Source organism: Rhinatrema bivittatum, chromosome 1 (assembly GCF_901001135.1).
Source record: "Rhinatrema bivittatum chromosome 1, aRhiBiv1.1, whole genome shotgun sequence".
NCBI lineage: Eukaryota > Metazoa > Chordata > Amphibia > Gymnophiona > Rhinatrematidae > Rhinatrema > Rhinatrema bivittatum.
In genome coordinates this window covers 523,282,729-523,305,008 of record NC_042615.1, presented here as the reverse complement: position 1 = coordinate 523,305,008, position 22,280 = coordinate 523,282,729, and the positions used below count along the sequence as shown (strand labels likewise).

The 22,280-nt window shown below is 45.0% G+C and overlaps 1 protein-coding gene across 4 annotated transcripts in view; it reads right to left on the bottom strand.

The window, feature by feature from the left end:
* DOCK8 (dedicator of cytokinesis 8) overlaps nucleotides 1-20,390 on the bottom strand; it is a 265,097-nt gene extending 244,707 nt beyond the window's left edge. For 2 of the 4 annotated variants that reach the window (XM_029613102.1, XM_029613111.1), the window contains exons 1-2: nucleotides 20,246-20,390; nucleotides 11,768-11,870 (exon numbers count right to left, since the gene is read on the bottom strand). The gene's annotated coding sequence lies outside the window, so the exon portion shown is untranslated. Of the gene's footprint in view, nucleotides 1-6; nucleotides 157-11,767; nucleotides 11,871-12,181; nucleotides 12,322-20,245 lie in introns of those variants that run through there. The other 2 variants (XM_029613120.1, XM_029613130.1) reach the window with 2 other exon arrangements.
* Between the last annotated feature and the right edge of the window lie 1,890 nt (nucleotides 20,391-22,280).

Below are 22,280 nucleotides of genomic sequence, written 5' to 3'. Positions count from 1 at the left end.
ACCTACCCCAATCAGAGTCTCCTCTTAAGATTTTGAGGAACTTGGACCATATTCCTGCACGTGAGGTGACCTTCTTTCTTCTTGGATGGAACATAGGCCATGTGTGTTAGACTCACATGGCTCTAAAACAGATAAAAGGAAGGGCAGGCAATACAAGCTGTGTGGCTACTGTGGCTCAGCATCCTTTCGCAGGGTCATGACATCACAATGGCTTTCTATGACACAAGCCACAGAGAAGAGACATGAGGTGGGAGGAGAGGGAGGGACTGGGGAAGAGAGCTATAAGAACAGAAGATGCACATGCAGGGAGGAGGATTAAAAGAAATTACATAAGGGAAGAGGTATCTACAGGAACAGCAGGGAACAGACATGGAAGAAAGAGGGATAGGAGAGAATGAAACTTGGGAGAAAGAAAGCAGAAGCAGAGCGAAAAAACAAAATGGGATTCTGGAATCCTTATGTATTCCGATTTTTAAATGGAATAAAATCCATCTACCCTCACCTCACCAAACGATTTTGTTCCATGTGACATCATTTAAGATATAATGATAATGGAAAGGCATGTTCTAATAACCTTTACTCTAAATTTCCTCTCTGTTAAAATCAGAGGGGTAGATTTTAAAAGGTGCGCGCACACATGTACGCCCAATTTTATAACATGCGCACACGCATGTTATAAAATCGGGGGTCGGCGCACGCAAGGGGGTGCACGCCTAGCCCGCTCCGAGCCGTGCTGCCTTCCCCCATTCCCTACCCCCCCCCCACCCCTCCTTCCCCCTTCCTCCCCGCCCTTTCCCCCCTACCTTTTTCATCTTCATTTTTTTGTTACAAAACTTACTTCAGCCCTGGGGCTGAAGTAAGTTGTGCGAGCCGGCCGACTGCCGGCGAGTGATCCCCAGCACAGCGGCAATGCGGAGGCCTCTAGACCCGCCCCCACCCCTTGTCCGCCCCTTTTTGCAAGCCCCGGGACTTGCACGCGTCCCAGGGCTTTATGCGCATCGCCGGGCCTTTTGAAAATAGGCCCAGCGCGCGTATGACCTGTTACGCGCTTAAATCCTCTGGATTTACGCCCATAACCCTTTGAAAATCCGGCCCATAATGTTACTCTTAAGTTGGCTTTTGTACATTTTTTTTCTCTAAGACTTATACAAGCAGGTACATTTTAAAAACAGAAATATAATATACTAAAATCAAAAGTTAAGCTCTGATAAAAGAGAAAAAAAAAAAGAAAATTTAGTTATGGTGACATTGTAACATAGTTAATGATGGCAGATAATAACCAAGTGACCCAACCAGTCTGCCCAGTCGTCTTCCTCTCTGGTTCTCTACCATATAGAATAGATGAGCAGTTAATTTCACAAACTGAAATCAAAAACAGCTCCCCCTCTCCTTCCTCTCACCAAGTCTTTTATCAGAACTCTTAGCACTGTTCAAATATATTAAAGCACCATAAGTAAAAGTGCTGTTGTCTTGGAATAATCAGGGGTATTCAGATCTCTGATATCCAACTACTAAGTGCTCTGCTCTGCTTCTGAACAAATTACAAAACACTTTTGTAGTCTCCAGACTATCACATGTTTTCATTCTGCTTTTTGTAACTGTCCACAAGCATAAGATAAAAAAAAAAAAAAAAACAACAACTATTAACAGAGCAGGAAAATAACAGGCTGAAGAAAACAAAAAAGATTTGCATTGGATCCCCATTTTAAAAAAATGCTAAAAGGAAAACAAGATATCTCTGCAGTTGCCATTAACAGCCATTAAGAACCACTTTAGCCAAAACCAAGAGTTTATCATCCTTCAACAAATACCCAGCAACAGGTAAAGTAAACGACCTGTTAAACATACCTTTTACAGATGTAGGGTTAAACAAGTGCAAATCGGACTGCACACAAAATGGCGGCTACAGGAAATGGAAGCTCTGTGCTAGCAAGTTTTAAAACAGCAGAAGTGGTTTTCAGGGGAGTCTAACAAAGTGAAAACCATACCTCCTCAACATTACATGACAACATGAAACAAGCAGGCTACCACAACGCTTCCTGACTCAGGAAATGAGCATACTGATGCGAAGTATTAGCATACGGGAAGCAAGAGCACACAAGATTGCACAAACCTTTTGCTTCTTCTCACTACAAAAAACAGAAATCCTATATAAGACTTGATTCTATTTATAACTTCATAAACTCAAGTAATACATTCCATCCTCCAACTTCCAACCATATAAAAAGCATAATACTGGTGAAGTACTATGGCTCTAATGGGCTGCAATGTGCCTTGTTTTTTTGAGATGAATGCTTGAAATCCAGATCATAATCACTCAAACTCCACCTCAAAGAGTATTCATAGCTGTGTATGAGATGTAGCTTGGCCAGGGTTTCTGTAAACAGGGCACAGTAGTGTAACTGTCTGCAGCTTTTATTAAAACAGGAGCAGCATCTCTTACAGATAGTCACAAACAGTTGTCAAAATGTCTCCCTTTGGCCTCCAGGATGTTTTTGTATTTCTTTCCTCTAGAGTTTTTTTTTTTTCTTTTTTAGTTTAAATTTGAATGTTCATCATTTCCTCAACAGCCTAATTCATGTCTGGTACTGCTATGCTTCTTTTTGCAGTTTCTGCCCAGGGCATCTACAATAATCCCTGATCTCTCTTCTCATTTTTTTGCTGTTTAGCCACAAGGAACACACATGGCATAAAACATAAAGTAATGGTCTCAGATGCAAACTGGAACAGTCTAAGACCTGAACTGCTGGCCATCAAAAATCATGTTTAATAGTTTGGGGGTTTTTTCTATTACATCATTGAGCTTTCCCTTTCTTGTTCTGATGTTTATTTCATTTTTGAGACTCTGGTGTTGAAAGCTACTTCTGTTTATTCACTCCCACCGTTACAAATCTGAGCACAGCACTGAAATCTATGCAGCTACCACACTAACAGATATAAATCATGAAGATAATATGAACAACTGAAATGCAGACTTGGGGAATTAGATTTTTATTTTTAAAACAGAGGATACGGCCATAATAAAAATAAAGACATTTGTTATTCCAATAAGTGTAAAAATATAAGAAATAAACTATGTTAGGATCATACATAGTATCCTCACGAATACACCCACAAAGGAACACATCACTCCCACACTTAAGAAGCTACACTTGGCTCCCCATCCACTATCGTATACAATACAAGATATTATCACTTATCCACAAATCCCTTCACAACCCAGAAATGAACTGGCCCTCCAACCCCTTTCAATTCAATAACTCTAACAGGCCTACTAGAAAACCATACATAGCCACCCTGCAAACCCCCTCACCTGAACTTTTCAAATACGCATCCACCAAAGCTCGCGCCATATCCCTAGCGGGCCCCATGCTTTGGAATTCCATGCCTACTGATTTACGTCTTGAACTGTCCCCAAAAACCTTTAAGCAAAAAGCTCAAGACATGGCTCTTCACTAAAGCCTACTCATGACCTTCACATGTTCCTTCTCAGCCCTAGTTACCCTCCCCTCTCTACCTCCTCTATCCTTTATCCTTTAAGTTTAGACACTGAAGACGACACCCTACCTCCCCGACCCCTCACTCCTACCTCCTTCTTACAGCAGTCAACTCTAGTTTCTTTCCCACCTTTTTCATCCTTAGCTCCCTCCTTGCTATTTATAAAACCGAAGAATTTGCTGTCTTTAACAGCCTTACATGTATATAATCTCTTCCTCCTACACCTTTTTCTCTTCTTCCCTACTTAATCTCTTACCCCCTCCTTCCTTTTCCCCTCTATTATTCCCCTCGATTCTATAATAAATTGTAATATTACAACCAATCCATATAACATTATCACTATATATCTATCTATATTTTATAAACTGCTTTATTGTTAATGCATTTAACCGTTTTAATGTAAAGTTTCTTAGTTGTTTTATTAATGTTTATTATTGTTTTATGTACAACGCAATTGCGGATTCTTGTTCTATGTACACCGACGTGATATCTCTGATGAGCGCCGGTATATAAAACCAATAAATAAAATAAAAATAAATACATATTATAGGTGTAAAGATTCGTGGCTGAGTGCTGTGAGCTGCCTGAACAATCTGTCTAATCCTCCCAGCTCTGTACGCCTTACTTTTCCCTGGTGGCTATCTTGTTTCCTGAAAAGGCCTGTATTTATGCTGAGGCAGTCTCAGCATTCAGTTGCCAGAGCTTGGACCTACCTTCTGGTCCTTCTACTCTAGTTTTATTTCTGTTTTCAGACGACTTCAATTCATCAATGTCTACATTAAACTACTATGTCCAGCGCTCCTGTTGCTCTCCTTCCTGGCCTTCTGGATCTCTTGTTAGTTCCTGTTCCTTAACCTGTGGTCCAGCCTCTTGCTTCTTGTCTGTGTCGGTGCCTATCCCTATTTCTCATGCCTTTGTTGGCCACCAATACCAGAGGGCTCAGCTTGAAGGGAAATTAGCTGGCCTAGACGGAAGTCTATCTACCAATTGTGGACGGGATTCGACTCTCCTGGGATTCGGCCACTCACTTCTGGGGCAACCCACAGACTACAAATGTTTCAATAGAAGGGCAAATACATTTTGATTTAGAATCTTAAGCTAAAAAATGCTCTTTAATTCAGATATTACTAGACAGGTGGGCTTTCTGGGCTGTAAAATCAGAAAATGAGAAGAAGAATATAAGAAGAAAGAAAGAAAGACTCAGATACAACCTCCACCATTTATCCCATCCTGAGATAACTTCCTCTTGTTTCTGTCTCAACATACCATACAACAGTCTGTGGTAATTTGGGTGATAGCGGCTTGGAAACAGCCAGAAGGAATAAGGAGCAGAGATACCTTGTTTCCCTTTTGTGCAATTTATTTACAGTGAAAAAACAAAATGCAAAGCAAAACAAACAAATGAAGCAGTTCAGGAAACAGAGACATTATACATAGCAGGTTTTCTCAAACAGTGGCTTCCTGCCTGGTCCCCAGGGCCTATTTAACCATTCTAGGCCCTAAGGGGCCGATGCAATAAAGTCGCGTAGAAAGCGGGCACTGAACAGTCAGCGCCTGCTCTCTTAACGCACGCATGGTGCCCCAAAGGACCAGGCGAGACAGCTGTGCCTAGCTGTGCCCAAAGGGGGGCGCCATGCAATATTAAAATTAGGGGGTCGTGTTAGCAAGGATGCACTAGGGTTGCAACCCTAGTGCATCCTTGCTAACGCGAACCCAAACGGTTTTCATGACTGCCGTACGCCGGTCACGAAAACCGACGCCAATGAACCCGGCGTCGGTTTTTGTGAGTTTGCTGAAAATCTATGCCGAGTTCATCAGCGCCGGTTTTCGTGGCTGTCTGCCACTAAGGAAAACCAACGCCGATAAACTTGGCATTGGTTTTTAGCGGTCATGAAAAGCAACGCCGGGTTTATCGGCGTCGGTTTTCGTGGCTGTCTGCCGGTAATGAAAACTGTCGCCGTTAAACTCAGCGTCAGTTTTTGTGATGGGTCCAACTGTAAATTTTTTTTTCTTTTATTTCTTTTCTTTTTCTTCTTTTTTTGATGCGCACATCTATTAACATCTGCTCCTGGCAGCCATTAATAGATGACGGTTAAATGTGCGTCTGAGACGCACATTTTTCTTTTTGCATCGGGAGTGAATGCCTAATAGCCTCATTCACATGCATTTGCATGTGAAGAGCGCTATTACATTCACTCCACGTTGGACGCTCGTTGAATATGCTCTAATCCCCTTATTGCATTAGGGGATTGATTAGCGCCTATTCTACTCGCATCCAACTGCACTTTAAGAGTGCGCTCGGCTCAGCGCACCATATTGCATCGGCCCCTAAGTTCTTATACTCTGGTGAGGGGTTCCTCCCTTCACCCAGGATTCCTTGTGGGTCTGGATCTTAAGGAGGACCAGGCGAGACAGCTGTGCCCAGTCCCTTAAGGTAGTCTGAGGGAGTTTCCTATGGACTCCCTCATACAATCTTAAGTTTTCATCCTCTCTGCCCTCTTTTTCTTCCTTGAACCACTTCTTCATTACCCTTGTTTTGTTTTTGTGGAAGAGACTCCCTTTAGCACACCAGTTCTCTTTCCTTTCTTTATATAGTATTGTATCTTTTCTCTTTTTGTCTTTCATCCTTACCCTCACTTCTCTATTCTCCCTTACATTCATTCCCTACTACTCTGAGCCAACCTTATCCAAACTTTGCAGTTGGCTATTCACCATCGTCATTGGCTCTACTATGCCCTTCAAATTTTTCTCTCTCTCTCTCATCTCTGCTGTAATACTTCACTGCCTCTCTCATTAATGTAAAATATTCTGGGATCCTTCTGTATGATATCACAATGGCAAAATGAAAAAAGATCCTAAACCTGAATTTTATCAAAATGTGTAGGAAAAGCAAGGAATGACACCTCAATAGTTTATTTCAACGCCAGGATCTTGTTTCCATACATAGTACTGAAGCCTAGCAATGAAAGACTAGGCTTGATTCCAGCAGGCTGCAATATTTTAAGCAGAGCTCTTACACAACTGAAAAACAACATCCAACTGAGGGCAGGTTCATGTTCTAACAGAACCTGTAACTTGCAAGTAAAACTGCAACAACTCCTGAGCCCTAGATGTTTGACCATCCAATCCATGCAGTAACACAAACTGTGGATCCGATTCACCAAGAGACTAATTCATGCTTTTTCTGCACATGGGTAGAGAGAATTTATATGCCAGAAGGGACATGGGGTTGAGTGTGCACCTCCTCTGGCCAGGGCCGGCGCGTCCATTAGGCGAACTTTGGCGGTCGCCTAGGGCACCGAGCCGTAGAGGGTGCCGAAGAGCAGCCACGTGTTGCCGCAAGTGGGGCCTATCCGGCTTGCAGCAAACAGAAATAGAGACTTGCGGCCCTGAGAAGCACACGGTGTCGCGTCCCGCCTCCCCGCCTGTTTCGGCGCCGACTGTTTCTATTTCTCTTTGCCGTGAGCGGGACAGGCCCCGCTTGCGGCACCACGTGGCTGCTCTTCAGCGCCCTCTATGGCTCAGCGCCCTGAGAAGCACACAGCACCGAAACAGGTGGGGGGGAGGGCGCGACCGGGGAGGTGGGGGCGGCAGCGCAAGGGTCGCCTAGGGCGCCCAATACCCTTGCACCGGCCCTGCCTCTGGCTATAACCCCCTGTTCCTTGTAAACTGATATGATATGATCTGTATCACGAGTGCTGGTATAAAAAAGTACAAAATAAATAAATAAATAAATAAGGGACCTTTTGGACTTGAAAGCTCATGCTCCACATTTTTAAGCATTTCCTAAAAAAAATAAAAAAGAAAGGAAAGAAAAGAGATCGCCTAAGCATTTGCTTTGTCTGTGACTTGCCTGTGCATTATTCTTGAACCAGTCAACCTAGACAACAAAATTTTCAGAATTGGTAAAAACCAAATAATGTTGTACCAGAAAGAAAGAAATGGATCTATCTGAAAACTGGAAAAAAAAGTTTATTTTTCTCATGAAAACATATGGATCTGTCTGTCTCCCCAACTGTTCAACCTTCAGCAACCACATTTTTATATGTACACTAGCGGTACCTGGCCACGCGTTGCAGTGGCAGAGTCAGGTTCTTTACCCTCCCTCCCCCTTCCCCTTGCTCATTTACCTCAGTCACTCATCCTCCTCCCCCTTGGTCACTCACCCCCCCTTCCCTCCCCTGTCCCCACTCCAACTCTCTCTCCTCACACTCACCTTCCCCCTCATTCTCCCTCCCCTCGCCTACTGCCTACCCTTCAGATCAGAAAACCTTTATCTTTCTATTTCTGTGGGAACCCCCCACCCCCCAAAAAAAACCCCAATCCCAACCCTTTAAATCAAATAATAACCCCCCCACCCTCCTGCCCCCTCCCAAGACCTGGGAAATTAAAATTGTTGGTGCTACCTGTGGTCTGTCCCTGGGCATCTGTGCGCGTTATGTAGCCAAATAGGGGAGTGCCTAACCAGATTTGCACTTCCAAATTTGTTTTGTGGTCTGGGGAGGGCTATTTTGGTGCGTTCCCGAGATCGTGCAAGTTTAGTGTATGTATTTGTGTGTGAACCTCCCCCTTCCCCCAAAAAACAACCCTATGAGAAAAGTTCTCTTAAACTAACCACCCCACACTCTCCTGCCCCCCCCCCCCAGCCCTGCAAAAAACAGTAGCCCCCCCTGCCCCTCCCCCCAGAGTTGCTGAATGAATGAAACCTGCCCCCCCCCCCTCGAGACCCCTCCCCAAGATGTTCGCAATAAATTCATCACCACCCCCCACCCTCCAGACCCCCCGAGACCTGATAAAAATGTCAGTCGGTGGGGCGGGCATTCAGGAGCTGTCCGGGAGCGATGTATTGGCGTTGGCCCGTCGGCTGCGAGCACTGAAACGGGTTCCGACGGCCCTTTGCCCTTACTATGTCAGTGGGGTGGAGCAATGGCAGCGGTAGGTCCTCTGACATAGTAAGGGCAAAGGTCCGCTGGCTGCCAGTCCTGAAAATGGCGCCAAGGGGCCCTCGCCCTTACTATGTCACATGGGCTACTGCCGCCATTGGTGTCCCCGAGTGGCATAATAAGGGAAAGGGCCGTCTGTGCCATGTAGATTGTTGGCAGCCGACGGCCGTAGTGCAGGAGATGTGTCCCGGTCCGGTCTTGCCCCCCCCCCGCTGGAGCCTCCCGGACTTCTGTCAGGTTTTGTGTGTGTTGTGAGGGCCTGAGAAGTGGAGAAGTGGAGAAGTGGACCTGGACTGGCGAAATGATTAGTGTAGCGTGTGTTAGTGTAAGGTGTAACAGATGGCGCTTACGTCCAGCAGATGTCGCTGTTTTCTGGAAAAAAATCTTTAAACCTATTTTACCTGTCACAGGTGTCACATATCTGTAATGTAAGTAAAGAAGAACCTTCCTGTATGCGAAATGAAGGTTGTGTCCAAATGTGAAAGCAATCGGTTCAGTGGTTTCTGAGATTAGCGATTTTGTCTAAACTATTTAACATTTTTATTTATATAGATTAAAAAGGAAGAAACTGAAACCAACATATTCCCATAGTCTGACCACCTGGGATGCTTACCATTTCATGCCCTAGATGAGAGATCATTTCAGGACCCCTGATACTGGGAGACACTTGCGCAGATAGAAGTCTGGAGAATAAGTTGGGACATGGATATACAAGAAACAAAGGTGTATGCTGCCAGTTATTTACCATTGAAGATCTGCTAAGGTAAGGTTCGTTTGGAACACCAATCCCATGTTCCCAGACTGTTTATTTGGCACTTACTCCCATCTATGCTACATCTGCTGAGACCAAAATCCATGGAAGAGCTTTCCCTGCCCGCACCTTGGGCCATGGGGGTATATCCTCTCCCCCTTTTGGACAATCCACCCCAGGGGTGTGAGATACTTTGCCAGTAGTTGGAGGTGGCAGTACATGGTGAATTCATTTCACCCCTTGCACCATTAGGCCCTGGAGGAATTTTAGTATTCTGGAACACAGCAACACAGAACATAATGGAAGATAAAGCCCGTAACGCCCAAGTCTGCCCTTTTCCCATTCTTGATGCAGTACTACAGAGTCTAACTTTATCTCAGGCTTTACCTTCACATCCTTATGTTTATAAGTATTTTTTTGCTTATTATAATAGACTGTATAGGCCAACTGGTGGATGCTCTGTGTATCCAATACCCTTTCTGTGAAAAAATATTATTTCCTTATGTTAATCTTGAATCCACCCCTTTTTTTCCTTATAACATGATCTCTTGTTCTACAGCTTCCTTTCCATTGAACAAATGCTTGCTTCATGTGCATTATTCATGCCTTTGAAATGTCTGGAGGTCTATCATATTCTTTCCTTTCCACCACTCCTCTCCCCCAATTTCTCTTCTTCTCTAAAAGTACTTAAGTCTCACTTCAAAGAGATTATGGTACAGACTTTGTACCACTCTATTAATATCTATTTAGAGATATGGGGTCAATATTCAAAGCTGGCCAGTTAAGTAAGTCATTTTAGCCCCCAACGCCTCAGGCATAAACATAGGGCCTCATTTACCAAGCATTTTTTGGAGGGATAACATAAGAACATTAGAAATTGCCATGCTGGATCAGACCAGGTTGAACCAGGCCAAACCAGGCTACAAGAACCTGGCAAGTACCCAAACACTAAGAAGATCCCATGCTACTGATATCAGTAATAGCAGAGGCCATTCCCTAAGTCAACTTGATTAATAGCAGTTAATGGACTTCTCCCCTCATGTACTTGTGAATTGTAGAGATCGCCAAATCCTGATTTCCACCTTACAACTTATCCAAACCTTTTTTGAACCCAGCTACACTAACTGCACTAACCACATCCTCTGGCAACAAATTCCAGAGCTTAATTGTGTGTTGAGTGAAAACAAATTTTCTTCGATTAGTCTTAAATGTGCTACTTGCTAACTTCATGGAGTGCCCCCTAGTCCTTCTACTATCTTCAAGGGATACTAATGAAACAGGAGAGTTAGGGCATCCCAACAGAAAGGTTCCAAGAAAAGCAAAAGTAATCCATGTATCTATAAGTGATGAATCGCCTGAGCTAAAAGATTCCAAATGATCCCTGCCAACTGAAAAGCAGGCTGTTAATATAAACAAAAGACACACTTTGCCATGCCTGTATGCCAATGTCAGAGGTCTAAGAAGTAAGATGGGAGAGTTAGAGTGAAGAACAGTGAATGATGAGATACACTTAATTGGCTTCTCTTAATTGGCATCTCAGACACCTGGTGAAAGGAGGAAAATCAATGGGACAGCGAAATACCAGGGTACAAATTATATTGCAATGATAGGGAGGATCAACTTGGTAGTAGACGGGGGGTGCTTTATATCTGGGATGGCATAGAGTCTAACAGGATAAAGATCCTACAAGAGACTAAATGCATAGTACAATCTTTTGGGTAGAAATCTCATGTGTGTTGGGGAAGAGTATAACAATAGGAATATACTCCCATCCACCTCTTCAAAATGATAAAACAAATGATGAACTGCTAAGGGAAATTAGGGAAGCTAAGAAATGGCGCCTGTGATAAAAAGGCTTGTGGTTAGGCTAATTTCCCTGCTCTGGCATCGCATAGGTAATTTCCGCAAGGTGTGATAAATTTATCGCACCAGTGCAAATTTTCGCTTCGCATGCTTAGTAATCCACCACGGGTGTGTTACAGCGAAAAGGTTTTTATCACAAATGCCGTAGAGAGAGAAAGAGACCAATATGAAACTTTATAATTTATACCACTGTAAGAGAGAGCACTTTTAACTTCGGGTGAGGTTTGGGGGGGGGGGGGGGGCACAAACAGCAAAGTTGATATCACTGAAGATTTTCTGCTGTTTGAATCAATGTAAGATACAAGAGGAGTTGATTTGTTCAATGCACTCTCTACAAGCTAGGTAGAGAGTACATCAAGGGTCTCTCTCTCTCTCTCATATGTGTGATAAAAACCTTTTTGGTCGCTAATGCGTGCACAATACACAGAAAAAAGTGTAGTTATTTCTGGCATTAAAACCACATTGCTGTGCATTACTCTATCGCATTTGATGTTAAGAACCACTCATTTCTGTTAACTCTGCCCAAACTCCTCCCACATTTATTATGTGTGTTAAGACCTTAATGCATTAAAGCCCTAACACAAAATGATAAATGACCCTGTCAGACAGATAAATAAGACAACTGCTTTCTACTGTTATAGTGACATTTGTTCGTAAAGAAATAACGTTCACTGTAAAATGTTCAAAGAGAAACATACTAAATAGTACTTACTAGCTGAAGAGACGCAGAAGTCGGAGTGCTTAAACTGCGCTGGTGGTAGAGTCCAGTGACATGCTGATGAACAAACTGCTTTCTTATTTCAGCTGAGGAATACCTGCGAACGGCAAAAAGAGAAATCAGATGTAGCTGGGGATTGAGAATTAAGAACTAGGGACTACTACAATCAAAATTCTGAGGCACACAGCGGATTGCCTTCACCCTAGCACGTTGTACACTATGAAGCAATCAGGAAAGACTTGGGCAGTTTGAAAATATTTGAGCACTTGGCTGAAAAAGCTCTGCCACCAAAAATTCACAAAAAAAAGCACCAAAGTCCCACAAAGGTTTGTGAAATTCAGCATAGTTTCCTAATAATCACACTGGCTAGTGATTAAGCTGTTGCGCTCTGCGGCCGGGCCTGCTCACCTGGCCCGACCGCTAACCAGCTCCACCCTGAGTCCCTGCACTGATAACGGCAAAGGCACTACTTAGGTCAGAATTTAGCCGGATAAGAATGCGCAAAAGATATACCCGCGTATTTGTACTTTGAATTTTAAAGGGATAGGCAAATAGAAGTAAGTTGCGCGCGCTGGCAGCCAGCCGGTGTGCGAGGCTCCAAGACAGTAAACAATGACGCTGTCCCAGCCCGCCCCCGCCCCACCCCTCCCAGTACATGCCCTCCGACCCACCCTTCCAAGAGGCCCGGCACTTGCGCGTGTACCGGCCTTTACGTGCGTGGCTGAGCCCCTTGGAAAATTCACCCGGCGTGCGTAAGGCCCGGCCATGCGCGTAAAAGGCCGGGATTTATGTATGCCGGGCATTTAAAATCTGCCCATTACGGAGTAACTGTTATGAATGACTTAAGTTTGCCGGTTTATAAGCTATACCAACTGCTGTTAATTAGTTTTTCTATACACATTTTTTGACTTTGCCTTTTAAATACTTGGAATGATATTCCATTTAATATTTTGATTTTATTTTCTATTAGACCTGACATGGTGTTTTCCAAATCTCTCAGTATCCAGAGCACTTCTAATAAGTCTTGGTAAGCTCTTAAGATATTTTTAATGTTGTTTACAGCACGGCTGTTACTCTGCATTTTTTCAGATGCTCTATGAGCATTGTTTGATGTTCTGTTCTTGGCTTTTATCCAACCATTAGGTTCCCTCCTGGTGCAGTTCTTTCCAAACATGGTCCATGTCAGGGGACCTTTATCTGCCTATAAACACCTCTGGGACACATGCTGACACCCTTTCCACTGTTTTGAATACAAGTTGTATGTACACTTGATGGACATTTATAATACGTCTAACCTGCCACACTAAATGATAATTCTTTGATGGTCAGATAGTACGCTTATTTCTGCTTCCTCACACTTAGGGAAGATTCAACAATATTTCTAAGCGGAATTCAGAGTGCCTGTTGGAATTGTCTAACACACTAGGCAAGCCTGATTCACAGAGAGGGTAATTTTCAAGAGGATTTACGTGCACTTAAAACTGGGTTTTACACATATGAATGCATTTAGGGACAGTAACTTTCAAACGGGAGTGCAGGTGCACATATACGCGAGAGCATCAGGGTGCACCCAGAGATGTGGCAATTTTATAACATGCAGGCACATCTGCGGACGTATCTGTGCACCTAATTTTAAGCTTGTGTGTGCCCAGCAATATAGGCGCAACTGCCTGCACTTTAAAACGGATACGCAACCAGCCGAGGACCAGATTCACTAGTTCATCCACCGGTTCGCCCAGTGTTCTCCTAGGTCTTTCCCCCCCTCCCTGGTTCTTTACCCTGCACTCCTCCCAGTTACCCCAGACCCTTCAAACCCCTCACAGATGCCTGCAACTTTTGATTTTTTTTTTTACTTAAATTTACACGGCATTAGACTTGGGCACATGCCCAGACCCGTAGGTGCATGCATGCAAATCTCTTGGCCCTGCCCTGGAATGCCCACACCATGCCCACATTCTGCCACTTTATTTTGTCTGATGTGAGATATTCGCTCATCAGGACTTGTTCACACATGTGGGCACATCTCCCAATTCTGGCACGTGCCCGTTTTTAAAATTCACCTTTAAGTGTGTAAGTGGGCTTTTGAAAATTGCTACGTTTATATTTACTTTTTATGTGCATACTTTTTTTTTTTTAAATTACCTCCTAAGGCTTTTTCCCCTCATTCTGTGTGTCTGGTAAAAGGACTTTGATGAATCGGGCCCAATATCTCAGTTCAGTAAATTTCATTGATTATATGACCAGTAAACAAAATATTTCACTGTATGTCAGCTAAATCATGCACTAAAAAGTATTAGAATCTGGAAAATTTTGATTGGATTACACATATGCATAATGCACTTACTTTCACCATAAAAGTTATTGCAGTTCGATCACACAGCACCTCTGCTTTAAGAAACTCAATCCATGTAGCTTGAGGCTCATATCACATCTACTTTTCTAATAACTTTATCTTTAACAAAGTATTTAGAAACTTTAATACCAAAACAACAAGAACAAAATAAAAATATACATCACAGAAAATAAAAACATAATGGAGGTTCATAAACCTTTGGGTGGAGCTCTTCTTGGGATTGGCTTTGATGTGCAATGTAAAACCTAAAAAAATGGCTCTGGTATAATTTTGAAGTGTATATGATTGGACTTGTGCATAGGAGTCGATTCTGTGTATAGGTGGTACAGTATCTTGACACGAAGCATTTTTGTATGATGCTACTATCTTTCGACACATTGCTGATTTAAGTTCATTTCTTCACTGTCATATATGGATACATAAACTTAGAAAAAAAAAATATCCCTCAAAAATGAGTGCCTTGCCAAGGGCTCCCTACTTAATTCTTCCTCCAAGCTTTAACCATCATCATTATCAGCTTTATAACGCAGCATGTCTGCAGTGATCTCAGGATATCCTTTTCTGGTTAACTAAGAACATAAGAACATGCCATACTGGGTCAGACCAAGGGTCCATCAAGCCCAGCATCCTGTTTCCAACAGAGGCCAAACCAGGCCACAAGTACCTGGCAATTACCCAAACACCAAGAAGATCCCATTCTACTGATGCAATTAATAGCAGTGGCTATTTTCTAAGTCAACTGAATTAATAGCAGGTAATGGACTTCTCCTCCAAGAACTTATCCAATCCTTTTTTAAACCCAGCTACACTAACCACACTAACCACATCCTCTGGCAACAAATTCCAGAGTCTAATTGTGCGTTGAGTGAAAAAGAACTTTCTCCGATTAGTTTTAAATGTACCACATGCTAACTTCCTTCTATTATCCGAAAGAGTAAATAACCGATTCACATTTACCCGTTCTAGACCTCTCATGATTTTAAACACCTCTATCATATCCCCCCTCAGCCGTCTCTTCTCCAAGCTGAAAAGTCCTAACCTCTTTAGTCTTTCCTCATAGGGGAGCTGTTCCATTCCCCTTATCATTTTGGTTGCCCTTCTCTGTATCTTCTCCATCGCAACTATATCTTTTTTGAGATGCGGCGACCAGAATTGTACACAATATTCAAGTTGCGGTCTCACCATGGAGCGATACAGAGGCATTATGACATTTTCCGTTTTATTCACCATTCCCTTTCTAATAATTCCCAACATTCTGTTTGATTTTTTTTTTTTTTGTAATTGATATTTTATTGATATTTCAAACATAGCATAGTACAGCATCCATGCAGCACACTGTACCGACGATTTCAATGTGCTATCCACTATGACGCCTAGATCTCTTTCTTGAGTGGTAGCTCCTAATATGGAACCTAACATTGTGTAACTATAGCATGAGTTATTTTTCCCTATATGCATCACCTTGCACTTCTCCACATTAAATTTCATCTTGTGCGTGTGCCTGACAAGGCACAGTCTCACTATCTTTGAGTAAGGTGTTGGGGTTTTTTCCCCTTTGCTTGCTTATTATAATGTACTTATTCACATGGTCTTTCATCCAAAAAGAGCCTCATTTCACATAAAAAACACTCAAATTAAAATCAGCAACAAAAAAAGCACATTCCCACCCACTCTGGAGAGAATGGTTGCCATTGGTTTACATAATAAACAACAAATGAAGGGGAGCAGGAAAAAGGCTCTGTTAATATTCTTGCACCTATCCATTCTCAAGCTGATGCCCAGGAAAGTACAGCTAGCTACAGGTCTAAGGTGACCATAGGAGCCAAGTTTGAAAACGATTGGGGGATGCTGAACCGAATCCAGATTACAGCACCACCAGCCAAAAAAAAATGAAAAAAAAAAAAACTCAGTGGGACATGGGTTTGACCAATCAGCCTGTATTTAAATCTCCAAAGAGGAGCAGGTAATGTTGACATGCAGATGAGTCATGTGGCCAAAACAGAGCTATGGGAGCACTCAAAGTTCCACCATTCATTCTTCTCCCCAACCCAGCTCATCCCCACCAATCTCCTTCCCCCTCTCCACCACGCGCAGCCCATCCATACTACAATTTCTGACCCCTCCCCTCTCACCTATCCACACCACTTCTGCCTCCCCTTTTCTCTCACTTTCTCCTAATCTCTTCTTCCTCCTCTCCCCATTTTATCCTCTATTTCACTTCCTCTCCTTACTTCCTCTGCACTTATTTTCTTCTCCTCCTATGTGGCCATACTTTGACTTTTATATTTGAAGGCAAGGGGTTTAATACCCTTCTACCTGCTCCTCTCTATACACCCCCCCCCCCTTATCCTGTTCTGCTCTCCATTTCCCCCACACCCAACTTTTTCTGTTCCTCTCCCAGTTTCTCTTCCCATTTCTGCTCAGCTAGGTCCCCTCCTCTGCAAGCTTACAGGCTGATATAGAAAAAAACGCAGGAGAGCTGGCGAGTGCCCGCTCTCCCGGCGCGCGCACAGGCCACTCTCCTGGGCGCGTGATTCAGGAAGGTGGCCTATGCAAATTAGGGCCCGCGGTAAAAGGAGGCGCTAGGGACACTAGCGCGTCCCTAGCACCTCCTTTTTGACAGGAGCGGCGGCTGTCAGCAGGTTTGACAGCCGATGCTCAATTTTACCAGGGTCGGTTCTCAAACCCGCTGACAGCCATGGGTTCGGAAAACGGACGCCGGCATAATTGAGTGTCTGACTTCCGACCCGCAGGCCGATTTTTAATTATTTTTTTTAATTTTTACTTTTTTTTTTTACTTTTGGGGCCTCTGACTTAATATCGCTATGATATTAAGTCGGAAGGTGTACAGAAAAGCAGTTTTTTCTGCTTTTCTGTACACTTCCCCGGTGCCGAGAGAAATTAACGCCAGCCTTTGGATAGGCGTTAATTTCTGAAAGTAAAATGTGCGGCTTGGCTGCACATTTTACTTCCTGTATCGCACGGGAATAACTAATAGGGCCATCAACATGCATTTGCATGTTGCGGGCGCTATTAGTTTCTAGAGATGTGAATCGGAACTGAAATCTGAACCGATTCTGGTTCCGATTCACATCTCTAGTTTCGGGGGGTTGGACGCGCGTTTTCGACGCGCTATTACTCCTTACTGTATAAGAGGTAAAGCTAGCGCGTCGAAAACGTGTGTCCAAACCTGGGCTAACAGTGTGCTCCACTGGAGCGCACTGTATTTTATCGGCCCATTAGTTCACCCATTCCCTTCACTGCTCTCTTCCCCTTACCCCTCTTCAGCACATTAGCGTTTCCCTTCATTAACAGAGAAGGTTTTCCATTAGGTTTGCTAGACAGTTGTCTAGGCTGCTAACATTTTTTTTATGGGGATGGGGCTGTGTTAAAAACTCAGGACACCTCCAGATGCTGCCCATCCACTTTTAAGGCAGAGCACCTAATGAAAAAAGGGAAAGGATGCTGGCTACATGTAGAGACCGAGGAACATGGGTGGGAGGGAAGGGCTGTGGAGAGGGTGAGAAAGAGAAGGTCCTGGGCAGGAGAGGGTGGGATGGAGAGAGGATTCTGGGTGTGGAGGGAGGATTCGGATACTGCAAATAAGGGACAAAGATTGGGATGATGCTGGTGTGCTGAACAAAGAGTTACAGGGAAAAAAAGAGGAAAATGCCAGGGAGGAGAAGAGGGGAGAGAAGCTGTACAGAGGGCTAGGGAGAAGGGATGCTGGGTACTGGAGAGAGGAGTCAAAGGCAGGGGAATACAGGAACTGAAGAGAAGAGAGTGAGGGGGAAACTAAGCAAGGAAAGAGAAGGGGATGCTATGCCAGAGTTGCTGCCAGTAAGCAGGTGCGTAAGGGGAGGGGGCAAAACTGAAGCTTCATCTAGGTTGCCTAATACCCTTGGCCCTAGCTCTGGCCTCTCAGTTTGTGATTCCCACTTCTCCACAGGCTTGAATCGCTCGCTATTCCCTGAGCCCAAGCTCATCTCTTTTTTTTTTTTCAGGAACTGCCCCCATCCCTTGCAGCAGTTCATAAGCCACTCTAGCACCTGCAAATCCTGAGCCCTGGCAGCCCAGCAGGCACCATCTCCCCAGATGCAGGGCCACAGCTGCATGCGGTGCTTCCCACCCTCAGCTTGGAAACCCCAGAGACAACTGCTGCCTCCTGCAGGATGCAACAGGGGAATGATTTTTTTCTTTATTATTTTTGTGAACAAGGGAAACACCATCCCCCCCCTCACTTCAAGCCCCGACTGCAGCCCCTCTCAATATTGGTGGTGCCAAGAGGGAGCAAATGTTAAAAGAGAGCTTTTCGTTCCAAGGCATCACACACCACCACGGCCTCCTCCCCCTTCCCCGGCCCAGTAAAATATCTTATTTATCCCGGGGTCTGCAGGGTTGGAATAAAAGGGCAGATATTGCCTGTCCCCTACCCTTGAACCATTCCAACTTGCACAGAAATTTACAGCGAACTTTAAAATACACAACTTTCCAACCTTTGTGTCTGTAGTTTAATCTATCCCAGGTCTCGGCCTCCTCATACATTTTCTTGTAAACTTGTTTTCTGGTCCTCTTTTTGTTTCTTTATCATTTCTGTTATTTTTCCTCCGTGTGTAAATCTTTCTATCTGCAGTTGGATTGCCACAGCTCATTATCCTCTCTCCTCCTCCTCCTCGTCTCAAACCCTCCTGCCACTTCATCCCTCTCCTCGCTCCTTCACACCTCTGCCTTCCACCACGGATCCTCTCCCTTCTCACAACCCTGCTCTTGTTTTATGCCCCTTATCAACTCCCCTCCTCTGTCCCCTGCAGCTGCTTTTCCAGTCTTTCTCACCTCTCACAAGAGGGAGAGAGAGGTGAAGAGGAATGGAAAAGGAGCTATGTGGGAGCATCCTCTCACCCAGGCTCCAGGGGCAGCAAAACACCTTTTCGGTTGGGGGGGGGGGGGGGCAACCAAGCTCCGCCTCCAGCACCTGCCGGTATTCCTGCTCTGTTCTGCCTTTCTCGTGCGACCGGCGGGAGACAAGGCAGAAAGCCATGCAGGGCCTCCAGAAGCGGCAGCCACAGGTCCAGAATAGCAGCCCAAAATTTGAGCGGGCCAGAGCCTGAGTGGCCCACCCTATTCCAAAGCCTGTGCCAGCTCCTCTGCTTATCACAGCCCACGTCCTCGCGCTCAGTCTGTATTCCCCATCTCCCTTTCTCTCAGCACGGCCTCCTCTCTCAATCCCTCTCATCTTCAAAAGTTGTTCTGCTCCTCCTCTCGCAAAGTTTCCCCATCAGTCCCTCTCCTCCTCTCCAAGCCAGAATTCCTTCTTTCGGTTCCTCTCCCAGACCTTCCCAGCAGTGTTTCCTTTTACAGCTAATCCCATTTCCCAGCCAGCATTCTCTCAGCCCCTCTCACCCTCCTCACAATTTCTCTGTCCCCCTCTTCTTTTCCCAGTCCCTCCTCTCTCAGCATCCCTCCTCATCTCTACCCTACCTCATGGCAGGCCGAAGACCGGAAGCCTGTCTGTCCTAAACCGCTGCTTCTCTCCGATTCCCCTGCAGCCATTAGGCCGCAGGGGAAGGCAAGAGGAGTAGCAGAGAGAGAGAGAGAGAGAGAGAGAGAGAGAAGTATTTCCATCCTACCCTCTCCCACAGTCCTGAAGCATGGAGCTCTCGGCTCCCGATTCCCAGGAGTACTAGAGACAAAACTGGGGGTGCTCAAGCGCCCACAGGGCTGGCACTTGTGGTGACACAAAGGCTAGGTACGTTGGCCAGGATTTAAACCCAGGAATCGTGCCTTCCACTACTACCTTTTCCCCACTAAACTGTCAGTAAGAGTCTGCATTCTCATTTAAGCAGCGGGGCTTGTCCATGCCTCTCAGCTACTGCAAAAAGGTTACATATCACCCCAAATGCATGGGGGGGGGGGAGGAGGATGCAATGCCGCTTCTGCTGCACTTGCTACAATAACCATTCCAAGGACAGCTTAAAAATGTCACTTTGGTGAAACCAGGCAGAAAGAGTGGGGGGAGGGGGTGTGTGGAATGAGAATTTTAGTAAAGCTGTATGCAAGCATCCATAGGACCGCATCCTGGCATTTGCAGAAAGCATACGGTACATCTTTTACGAGCTTACCCCAGGAACGTCTTAGGTGAAGGGCAGCAATCCGTCCCACATTTCTCCCTCCTCGTGCTGCTCCCTGATTTGCTGCCCTGCGAGTGTGAACCTCCCGAGAGGGTTCTATGCACGGCTGCACACAGCAAGGTCAGCTTTCCATGGAAAGACATCGCTTTCAGGTATACCGGTCTCGTTCCTGAGGTTGCAGCGTCGTGCAGGGCTTCGACCCTCTGAAACCTTAAGATGCCGAGGTGAATTGTCACCCTGACACCACGACAGCACGACCCGGTGGCCCCCTGGTTACTGTCGTAGGGGGCAACATAGGAAAGAACCTTCAGGGTCCGATTTCTTCCCGATTAAGAGGTTCTCTGGTCCCTCACACCATTCTCCCAGGATAAACCGCAGGTTCCCCACACGGTTACGTAGGTCTCCAAGTCAGGCAGACCCTCTGTCCCTTCAAAGCACGAGCATCTTTAGTATCAGAGGAAAATGATGATGCAAAAGCACTGGGTTCCTTGATGGAAAGCAATGCAAGGTTATTCCTCTTGGCATTTGGCTGCCTCAGGCTGTGGGCGTGCCGCATTCAGTTAAAAACCATCCCGCTTCTGTACAATGAGCACTGGCAAATAACCATGCAAAAATATCAAACTCACGTTTCACTGATGTGCTGCCAACAGTGAGAACAAAGGGCTATGGAGTAGTTCTTCCTCATGCTATATTCCGTTGTCTAAAAAATCTTACACTGTATCATACAAGAAGTTTGTGCAACATTATTACACATTGTGCTTCAGCACAAAAGTCAAACATTTTGTTAACTATTTCAGTGATAGGGATGAATGTGCTTTGCCATGGAATTATATATATATTAGCATACATACAAAGATAGTTCAATATGCCTAGTCTCATATATTGTAATTGTCGTCAAGGCCATCAGAATTGTTCTGCTCACTGTCTTTAAAACTGTGGATAGGCTCTCAGATGCCCCATGATAAGAAATAATTTCAAACGTTTTAAGTTCAAGGCAGTCTAACATTTCCACAAAACATATATGAGTTGTGGGAGGGCTGGACGGTCACGTGAGAGCTTTCTGATGTCAAATTGATGCAGAACTAAATATCTGTAGACCAGATCCATTCATACAATGAGAACGCTTGTTATTGTTGGTCAGTGTGTCCGCTGGCCCATTCAGTGCAACTGAATAATGTCTGTAGCAAAACAAGGTTATTTTATACAGACAGGGAGAACGTTTGTAACATCGTGCATTAAGAAGTAGGCAAATATGCGCTTAAGTCCACCTTGAAAATTATCCTACCAAATTTACCTGCACAAGGTACACCTGCTGTTGCGCCCGTCGGTCGCAGACGGCTGCGACTTCTTATGCTCACCTCTTTTTTGGCTACTTCATCTGTTCTTGGAAGAATGGCGGCCTCCGCCAGCAAACGCAGACCTCCCTGGAGTCCCCGGGACGGCGTGGGCGATGCTGACCGCCATCTTGTTTCTGGAGTTACCTAGCGCGCGCGTGCACGGATCACCTTTTATTCACGTCAAGGCGGGAACCTCGGGGGTGTCCCCTCCGCATGACGTCACTGCCTCGCTGTATTTAAGCTGACTGAACCTGCACTAGGACGAGTTAGCAAGGAGCTCTTCTCGTTGCTGAATCCATTTCTCCTTGGACTTCCTGTTCCTGTGTCGGTAGGGAACGCTCTGAGTACCCACTCCTCGGGGGCTCTTCCGCGTTCCTAGGCTATCCACTCCTTGGAGGGCCTTCCTGCCTTTATCTTTGGAACCAAGCCTTGTGAGTACCATTCAACTTCTTTCTGCCACGACTTGCTGGAATTTCTTGCGGTGTACCCCGTGCCTCGGGCCACTACCACATTCTCTCCAGCAGGACTCGCTACCTTTACCCTGCGCTGCAGGAGCTGCTTCTACTACATCTCAGTATATCTGAGCTCCAGGACCTCAGATCCCTTCTACATCATCTACCTTGCCCAGTCATCCTCGGCTTAAACTGCGTTGCGGGTTAATACCGGATCTACACACCAGAGGTATTGCA